General features: G+C 39.1%; 1 long non-coding RNA gene across 1 annotated transcript; it reads left to right on the forward strand.

Annotated features, from left to right (window-relative positions):
- The first annotated feature begins 3431 nt into the window (after positions 1-3431).
- On the forward strand, positions 3432-5258 carry LOC148863824 (uncharacterized). Its single transcript, XR_016109203.1, has 2 exons — positions 3432-3975; positions 4232-5258. It is a non-coding gene; the product is annotated as an uncharacterized LOC148863824 (long non-coding RNA).
- The last annotated feature ends 2724 nt before the right edge of the window (positions 5259-7982 follow it).

Below are 7982 nucleotides of genomic sequence, written 5' to 3' on the forward strand. Positions count from 1 at the left end.
TGTTCTCTCTCCCTCTCTCCCTCTCTCCCTTCTTTCATCAAATTGTAGCAGCGGTGGGAAATCGTGGCAAATCTTATCACAAATCATCGGAGAAGCCATCTCAATCGTTGTCATCGGTTCCTAGTCTCGTTGGTGTCGCTTCCTCCACTGGGAAACTGAAGCAATTCCTACCCTCAACCAGGAAGTAAAGATTCTCCACTATAGCTCAGAGTGGTAGGTGCTCTAAGTCACAGAAATGCAAGGTTTAAGACAAGAAGATGTGATTCCACCCAATCTCCTACTAATCATCACAAAATGCAAAGGTTTCCCGAGAAGTCGGGAAGATTTGCTCCATATTCTAGAGCATTCGATCTCTTATTTTCAACTAACTACTGTGTCAGAAGAAGAAGAACCCTTGAGAACCACAAATCTAGCAAAGAGATTGGCTCTGAGAATCCTCTCTAATTCATCTTCCTTTTTGGTTTTCATAGTCAATTCAGCACCTGATTTTTGTTTGGTCTATTATTGAAACCTTCAATTCACTTCAAACACCCCATCAAACCATTCCAATCCGGCTTAAACCTATAGAATCCAAAAAACCCAAGCCTTAACCTCAAAATCCTCAAAACCCATTGTTGATCTCATATGATACCCCCAACCAAATTACCAAAATACCCCTCAGACCAAATTTCCAAAATATCCCCCATTCCAAATTACTAGAATACCCTTTGAACAAAATTCCTAATATATCTCAATTACCAAAATACCCATTGAACAAAATCCCTAAAATATACCCCTTGACTAAATTCCCAAATTACCCCCTAACCAAATTCCCAAATTAGCCCTTGCACCAAATTCCCAAAATACCCCCTTGGACCAAATTCCCAAAACACCCCTCTTGGACCAATTACACCAAATTACCAAAACACCCCTGACCAAGTTCCTAAATTACCCCTACACCAAATTCCCAAAATACCCTTGACCAGATTATCGAAAATACCCTTTGCCCGAATTACCAAAATACCCTTTCTTCCATATTTCCAAAGTACCCTTCTTCTAAAATTACCAAAATGCCCTTCATTCCGTAAATTACCTAAATGCCTCTCTAAGCTTACCCATTTAGACCCCAAATTACCAATTTTCCCTCTAAACCCAAATTGCTAAATTATCCTTTTACTCCAAATTACTGAATTGCCTGTTAGACAGTTTTGTATGCCCTTAGCTTCAATCAAGATGATGTACTTTATGAGTTTATTGTAAATGAATAAAAGTGCGTATTTGATTTATGTTCCCTTGGTATGTTTCTGTATAATACCCTTAAACTGGACACTTAATGAGACTCGTGTTAGTTTAGAATGTTCACAGCCAGTGGGTCGGTCTGGGGAGACCTATCCTGACAAGGCTGACACTGTGGTGCCACCAAGTCGGTTGGGGTGGCTCGTCTCAGCTGCCGGGGTGAGATCCTAGGCACTTACAGTGTAGGATTAATTGAATCTTTGAACTGGACCAGATTTTCAGTATTGCCCTGGACCTTGGAGATTGATGGGCAAAACTGGAAAGTTACACCCGACCCCTAGACTTGATTATGATACTGCACTAGATGTCGGATTGGGCTGTCTTTGATGTACCAATCAGTGAGATCCTTAACGGGGGTCAAAACCTGGGTATGTTGGGACAGTCTGAGAATTAATCTGAGTGGGTGATCATAGTGACAAGATCAGCCCCTTTGTCGGACAAAGGTAATGATCGGGGATACACTCTCACTAATGGAAACCAAGACTGCTGGCAGCCGATTTCAATAGTTGAGTTTTGTTTTGCAAAATATATTTTATATGAGATTTAAAAGTATATATATTATGGTTTCGAAATGATTTGCAAAAGGTTTTAATTCCCATGATCCATATAAGCAAAGAATGCAACACTGTTCCTTGCAGTCGAGGGAGAGGTCCTCTCTTGTCTGGTAGTGTATGATCATTATGGGTTGAGAGGTTGAGTGTAAGACCATTAAGGATAATACCTGATGGGCTAATCTTGCATCTGCCCACAGTCCCTGGGTGTTACAAGGTGGCTTGGCCCAGGGACCACTTAGGGATAGTGTTGGGCTCATAGAGCCCATCTGATGGGTTTCAGGGGGTGCACTGTCCATAACAGTGTATTTGGCCAGGCCTTGTAACAAAGGCTGGGCCAAACCATGTGGCTGATGTGTAGATCAATGTTTGGGTCCCATGCCATACAAGGAAGCCCAACTGGGCGGTAGTTTGGAAGGCTAAATGAATACATAACCTTAAATGGGCCTTAAGCCCATTTCGAACTGGGCTAATTTGATTAATCACTTAAGGGGCGAATTCTGAGATGGATCAACTGATAGGATTTGGCCCAGACCCTATTTACTTAGAGAGTCTAAGATCTGAATGAGATTTAGATCTGGAAGCATCCTAATTAGATTAGGAGATGGCTGATCTAATCTGTAGATAAGATAAGGGTTATCCCTTATCACTTAAAGGGACTTCTAATCCAAATATGATTTGGGTTAGCAACTCCTAATGGGATTAGGAGCTGATCCCTTTGAGATTATAAAAGGAGGAGGGGGCGACAGCCTTTAGACATGACATGCAATTCACAGATCCTTGTCTTCAGAGCTAAGATTATTAGAAGAGAGAATTATGCACCCTGCAAATACTCTCTTGCCGCCGCCTTCCTATAGCCGTCGCTTCCAGCAGTTCGATCTCCAATTCTTGGGAGAAATTAAGATTTGATCTTGATACCAATCTTTTGGAGAAAAGATTGGTTGGAGTTGTATTCACAAGCCATCCAGTTGATTCTTGCGAAAGGTCAAGTTCTTTTGGAAGAACACTGTTGATTATGCTCCACCTTGCACTGCGCCATCTTCAGTGGGAGCAGATTTTGGATCCTTCCTTGGGCGTGAACACCTCCATTAGGAGATATTGCTTCTCTGTATCAGGTATTATCCCTCCCTATTCCTTTTGGTTCAGATCTGGTTCAGTTTATGGTTCAAGAATGATCATTGAAATTATAATTTTCTAAATAGGGAATTCGATTCCCAGTTGAAGGGAGAGAAAAATTTTTGAAATTCACCCCCTTATTCCGCAATCTTTGGGCATCCATGTGATGGATTTCCTATCCCTTCATTGCCCCCAAGACCATAAATAACCAAATTTTCCTCATCACCCGAAATTATTGTTTTTGACTCTTGAAGACTCAACCTGGCAAGGTTTCCCCTAAAGCCTAGCTTATAGGGGTGATCATGGGCCAGACCGGGCTTTGCACTTATGATAAGGGCTACACCTTAGGCCCAGGCCTGGGCCGGTCCTGAACACAAAACCTAGGCCCAAGCCCGGAATTTAAGGGTTACTCCCTTTTCTTTAGAATTTTTTTTAGAAACCCCCTTCTTTCCCATTATAAATGGGAAACACCATTGCTAAGGGGGGGGGGGGGGGGTTGAAGGGGAGGAGTTTCGAAGGGGAAAGCTCTCTCGGTGTTTTCCTTTTGAGGAGATGTTGAGCTGAGAATTAAGAAGGAGAGAGTGGGAGATCAGCTGAAAAAAGAGAGGAGAGAAGAGACAAAAGAAGAAAAAACATGAGAGGTTTTTCGAATAGAGGGGAGAGCTCGATTGAACTGAGAGTTTGAGAGAGAGGAGAAAACAGAAGAGAGGGAAAAACAAAGAGACAAGAGAGGCTTTGAAGAGCGAGATGTTCACTCAAGGAGGAAGAGAGAGTTGAAGCTGATTCGAACAAGAAACACACTGTTCAAGAGCTCGGTTCTCCCATCTTCTGTCAAAAACCTAGGAAATATCTTGGCATTCACATTTCTCAGCTGGGGAGTAAACTCTCGCTCTTCCTTCCGCGAGTTTCCTCTTGTTGTTTGCGCATCAACCTTCACCAGTTCCTAGTTGGAAGTCCATCTAAAGCACTGTTACCTAAAATCCACATTTCAATAGAGATTGCAACATCATTGTTTCGTTCAAGGTCACAAGAGGTAAAAAGTGATTAACTCATACCCCTAAGTTCCTGTCAAAAACCTGATTCAATATTTAAAATAATCTTGGTTTTGTTTCGGCTATCTATCTATTCATTTTTCATTTTTTTTTGTTTAGAGTTTGTTTCTTCCTTTGTATTTTTTATTAGCCGCATTAGTCTTGCTTTCTATCGTGCATTCAAGGTTGAACTCGAGAACCATCGGGTCCTCTAATAGTTGAAAGGTTGTTGTAATTTCCTTTTCCTTTACTCTTCAGCCCGGCCAGCTAAGTACGATGGTGGGGGTTTTGATAGAAAAGTGGTGAGAATCATCTCAAGCCCATGCGTCCAAAAGGGGTCGGTCTGGAGGGGAGAAGAGAAAATTGCATATCCTTCACAGTTTGTGAATAACTTGAACTCTCAGTCTAAATTTAAAATAAACAGGGAATTACGGTGTTCACATGACAAGAGAGAGGGGTGCTTAACTCCTTCCCTTTCTCTCTCAACTTACTTAAATTAGCCTTGTCCTGGTTGACTGATATGGAGTTATTGTTAATCCTAAAAGTTTTGTGAAATTTAAATTTGGGAGGCCCATCACCCCCAATTATAAATTCTGATAGGTGGCGACTCCATATATCTAACCATGCCATAAAGTGAACTGTTGGGGGCATTTTTCTCGATGTTCACAAATGCTTCAGTGGTAGTGACACCTTCGTAATTTTGGGAGGCGCAACCACACTCCCTTTTCCATGTGAGTCAAGAAGAAACCGAGATATTGGCTATGGTGCCAAATGGTGGTGTTGTAGTTTCGATGTTAGAGCTGGTGGTATCGCTAGTGCTGGAGTTGTTACTGCACCTGCTACGGGGTAAGGCAAAAAAGGGAAAGTTGAAGAGAGGAAAAGGAGAAATGAAGAGAAGAGGGATGGAGGGTAGTATTGGATTTAAAAAATTATACATCACATGGTGTTACATGTGTACGGATTTTGACAAAACATTAATGGATGCTGATGGGAAGGGTAGAGCTAGTCAATTGTCAAAAAACTTAGGGGTATTCTAACACAATAGTTAAACAGTAAAGATACCGTTTGTCAATTAGCTAAACAGTAAGGATAGTTTAAGAAATTTTCTCTTCTTTTCTAATAAAGTAGTTCTTTTACATTTAATGATGTATGATGTAAACAGTAGGGATAATTTAAGAAATTTTCCCTTCTTTTTTAATAAAGTAGTTCTTTTACATTTAATGATGTATAATGAGACATACATGCATTGAAGAATTAATGTTGCATGTAAGTTTTTGTGCTTGAATTTATGACCAGTATTTATATTGTTCTTGGTATATATATAATACATTAATATAAGACCCAGATTTCTGGTACCTGTATTAAAATTTCGATCTCGCTCTACAATTTATTTCTAAGCATGGTTTTTAAAAATGATTCAGAGACCAAACCGGTCAGGGGTCTGGTTACCGGGTCGAACGGTCGGCCCATTCTGACAAAAAATTAAAAATTAAAAAAAATAAGAAAAATAAAAAAAACAGTTAAAAACGTTCGGGTTTGAATAGTTAATCGCCCGGGTCAGTGATTTGCTAACCAAAATCAACGGTTTTGAGCAAATTTCTAGTTTTGGGGAAACCAAAACCGATCACCTGACCGATTCTTGGTTTTTCTAGTCCGACCGTCTGGTCTGGTCTGGTTTTAAAAACTATGTTTCCAAGTGCATTACGTGAGATAAGGGAATAAAGATAGTGATTTGGCAGGTCAGTTATTTTTTTATATTTTTTAATAGAGAAAAGAAATAAGGGGTATTTTCTGAAATATGTACAGTTTTTTTGTGTGACTTTAAATGGGTCCGGTTGATCCGGTTTTGAAAACCATGTTTCCAAATGCATTGCGTGAGATAAGCGAATAAAGATAGTGGTTTGGCAGGTCAGTTATTTATTTATTTATTTTTTTTAATAGAGAAAAGAAATAAGGGGTATTGTCTGAAATATGTACAGTTTTTTTTGTGCGACTTTAAATGGGTGTTCTACTGCATGAATGTTTTTATTTTTATTTGTTTATTGAAGTTGTTATATCAGAAAAAAAAAAGGAAAAGAAAAGAAAAAAATGCTCTTGAATACTATGTTTGTTTTTAAAGGCAAAAGCAAGTTGGTTTTATTTAAAGAAGCAATATATGTTTCTGAAACCATCAAAGTAATGGTTTTTTATGGAATATGGTATAAATAACTAGATGAAAACACGTTTTGAAACCAGGAATTTAATTAATAACATATTTTTTGTTTTGGTTTTGGTTTTCAAACAAAAAACAAATGTACAACTAAGAACATATGTTTTTTTTACAAGAAACAATAATTTAGTTTTCAAACTGGATGGTTTTGATTTACCTTTGAAATCGGCAATAGTTGGGTTTCTCCACCATTGTGACCTGGGTGGGTGACTATATTCAAATCTTGGAAATAGTTTCTCTGTATGTACATGGATAAGGCTGGGTACATCTATCCCTCTCTAGACCCCACATTCACAAGAATCTCATGCACTGATTTGCCCTTTTTGAAATCGACAATAAAATAAAAGAAAAAACAATTGGTGTTAGTTAACTCAACCCAACTTATCAGTATCCGCAGTATATCTGAATCACTAATTAATATACTCCTATTTAACTACTCAACCCATACAGTGAAGCGATTCATCCTACAGAGTGGAGACCGCACTTTATGAGATGGGTTATTGTTGTTTGAATTAGCTAGCTATAGATATTGTTGTAAGCTGTGTAGGAGTTGGAGGGAGAACAGTGGACACCAACCCTTCATTTATACATCAACCATAAATCATTTCTTTTCTAAATGCTTGAGCGACTATGCGAGTAACTGCTATCAGCTGTGCCGTTCTCGACTTTGGCCTTCACATTTAGATTTTGCTGATGTCAATGGGTCCGCTCTGGTTTAGGCCAGTCAAGACTTGGTCCCAAGTTCCAATATAATCAAAAATTAAATGTGCAAATCAAGGTCTGTAATTCGGAGGTCTGAGACGATAAGATCCTGAATATATATTTTTAATTTATAATTTGATAATAAATCTATTTATTTTTTAAATTAATAGATTTGGGATTACAAGTAAAACACCAGAAAAAACATAGGTATTAGAGTGGGGCAGGGGGAAGTCTATGTAATATATAAATAGTCATATGCATGTTTATATATGTTCAAAATAATGTGTTCACGTCCAAATCATATCAGTAGTCCAAGCTGCTAACGTAACTAATTGGATTAGATCTGTTGTACAGCTTAATTAGATAATTTGTATATCCACTGATCAATCAGAGTAAAACTCTGAATTCAGTTCTGTTATTTATCATTTTAAATACAGTAATCGAATCATCCAACATCTGCGATCGGTTTTCTTCAAATTCCTCTTCTCTTTCATGGCATCAAAGCCTCGTCAATCTGAAATCATGTCTACTCAATCTGGTGCAGCTGCATAAACCAATGCTGCCCATCCATCTCCGTCGCCCTCCACACTTGTTTTTGGAAACAGCAGTTTCCAAACACCATCTCGGTAAAGATGGATGGTCATAACTATCTACTCTAGAAATTTCAAATACTTCCAGCACTGGTTGGAGCAAAACTAACGGGGTATGTAGATGGTTTTCTCACATGTCCCTCTCGGTACCTTTCGGATAACACTATACAACCTCTGCAAGCACAAAATATTCATCCTATGACTACACCAGCCAAGGCTAGCATTTTTCGTCCCTCCAAGAAATACTCGTTGGTCTCTACTCGTTATCCTTTATCTGAGGTGGAACTCACATACTTCTCATTTTCTAATCACCACGCCCATTGGAGAGCTGCTATGTAGGATGAGCTCGATGCACTACTATGGAATGGTACATGGGATTTGATCCAACCCAAGCCCAATGCTAATGTTGTGGGCTGCAAGTGGGTCTATGTTGATGACATCATTGTCACTGGTTCTAACTCCGATGCCATCTCCAATTTACTTCAACAAATGGGCTCTTGCTTTACAC

This window comes from Nelumbo lutea, chromosome 3, assembly GCF_056320005.1.
Source record: "Nelumbo lutea isolate HS-2025 chromosome 3, American lotus-T2T, whole genome shotgun sequence".
Lineage (NCBI taxonomy): Eukaryota > Viridiplantae > Streptophyta > Magnoliopsida > Proteales > Nelumbonaceae > Nelumbo > Nelumbo lutea.